Genomic DNA, 2,381 nt, shown 5'->3' on the forward strand with positions numbered 1-2,381 from the left:
GCATGAGCAGGGGAAGGGCAGAGAGAGAGGGTGACACAGAATCTGAAGCAGGCTCCAGGCTCCCAGCTGTCAGCACAGAGCCCAATGCAAGGCTCAAACTCACAAACCACAAGATCATGACCTGAGCCAAAGTCGACTTTTAACTGACTGAGCCACCCAACCTCCCCTGACACATACCATTTTAATGTCTTTGTTGTATTTTTACTAATTTCATTCTGAGTTATTTTCTTGGTGGCTGCCCTGGGGGGTACAATTAATATCTTAATGCAATCTACTTTGGAATAATATCAACTTAATTTCAATTGAATATAAAAAATATTTACTGTAGTATAGCTTGTCCCTCCCCCTCCTTTTGTGCTCTTATTGAAAACAAATTACATCTTTATACATAATAATTCCATCAACACACTTATATAATTACACTTCCATGAAGTTGTCTTTTGAACTGGATAATAGAAGAAAAGAGTTATAAAAATCAATTTGTTTTGTCTTTTGTATTTACCTATGTATTTACCTTTACCAGTGTTCTTTCTTTCTTATGTGGATTTGATTTACTGTCTATTGTCCTTTCTTTTCTCCCTGAAGGATTCTCTTTAGTATTCTTGGAGGATATGTCTGCTAGCAATGAATGCTCTTTGTTTATCTGGGAATGTCTTATTTTCTCCTTCATTCTTGAAGGATAATTTTGCTAGATTTTCTTAAATGCAGTGATCCAATAAGTCTCCTGCCTTGGCAGAGACACTGTGTGTGTGTGTGTGTGTGTGTGTGTGTGTGTGTGTGTGTTGGGGCATTATTTCAGTGCCCTGTCAGGCACTTTATATCTTTGCCTTAGCCTTCATTTGTTGCTTGTGCAGGGCCACAATAACAACCATAGGTGAGAGATTAGGGCCTTCTTAGGTCTTTTCCCAGAATACACCCAGTCCTAAATATGTGCCATGTCATAGAGATGGCTAAAAATATGTTGGAGCTTTTCAAAGTCTCCTATGGACATTAATTCTCTACCTTTTCCTTTTAAGGTTTTGAGCAGCTTCATTTGCCCCAATGGGTTCCTTTACTTTAGGCAGCTGTGATTTTAAACAATTGTAGCTGATTAATGCTCCCTGAAAAGGCTGTTCACAGTGAGTGTACTCTGCATCAGGTCAAATGAAGGAGAGCCCTACAAGTGGGAATTTCCAAGGAGGTACCGGATCGGTTGAAGAGTGACAATTCTCTGGGAATGGGGCATTTCAGGGAGCTCCCAACTCATTCTGCATCTTCCAGTTGCTACTAAGTTGCTGTTGTTCAGATACCGTAATTGTGAGACTATTGGCTTTCTTTCTTGGTTTTTTAAAAATGTTTGTTTATTTTGAGAGAGAAACAGAGTGAGTGAGCAGGCGATGGGCAGAGAGAGAGGGAAAGAGAATCCCAAGCAGGCCCCGTACTGCCAGCAGAGAGCTCGATGCCAGGCTCGATCTCATAAACCATGAGATAAAGAGCTGAGTCAAAATCAAGAGTCAGATGCTTTACTGACTGAGCCACCCAGGTGCCCTGAGGCTATTGGCTTTCAAAGCTACCCAGAGTGTGGAGAGATAGAGAAGGGAAAGAGAAGAAGCTAAAGCACTGCACATTTTGGTATTCTTACTGCAATTCAGCCATTTTTCTTGAATAAACACCTCTTGGATTGCTGCAAGCTTTTGGTTAATTTCCAGAGTTTTGAGAATATTGATTTTGACAATTTTTCCAGTGTCATTGCATTTATGTGGGAGCACATTTTCAAAGTCTTTCTTCACTGTTCTGGGTGTCTAGAGCTCAAAGATACTTTAGTCTATGTCTAATTTTCACTTTATTCAAGTATAAGAAAAATAAAATCCATTCAAAGGTGTGACTCAATCATATGCCACTTTGCCTCAGTTCAATTTTACAAGTTTTTATTGAACTCCTGTTCCCTCAGCCTTGCACTTCCTACCTGTTTGTCAGTTTTATAAAAGACTGTGCTTGGTAGTTTAGAACAAGGCTGCCAAATTCTGTCCATGGCCTGGTTGTTTGGGGATGCCCCCCCAATGTAAAAAATAATGTTTCTTACATCTTTAAAGAGTTATAAAAAACTAAACCCAAACAAACAGGACTGCATTACAGACACCAAAGGTGACCAGCCAAGAGAACCCAAAATAATTACTATCTAGCCCTTTGCAAAAAAAGTTTGCCAGCCCCTGATTTACAGTGAAGGGATGGCAGGTCAGTGAGAAGTGAGTCTATTTGCTATAGTTGCCTTTCTTGTGCTTTGAAATAATTGTTTTCCCTGGATAGTCCCAAATAATAGTCTGAGAGGTAGAAGAGACTTTACATACTGTCCATCCCAAAGTCTGAATTTTCTTGATGAAGACACCAAAATTTTAAGAAGT

General features: G+C 39.7%; 1 protein-coding gene across 2 annotated transcripts in view; it reads left to right on the forward strand.

Annotated features, from left to right (window-relative positions):
- The window catches only part of DCX (doublecortin), a 109,702-nt gene that overhangs the window by 104,828 nt on the left and 2,493 nt on the right, over positions 1-2,381 (forward strand). The window lies entirely within an intron of this gene.

The sequence above is a fragment of the Crocuta crocuta genome, unplaced genomic scaffold (assembly GCF_008692635.1).
Source record: "Crocuta crocuta isolate KB4526 unplaced genomic scaffold, BGI_CrCroc_1.0 scaffold238, whole genome shotgun sequence".
Classification (NCBI taxonomy): Eukaryota; Metazoa; Chordata; class Mammalia; order Carnivora; family Hyaenidae; genus Crocuta; species Crocuta crocuta.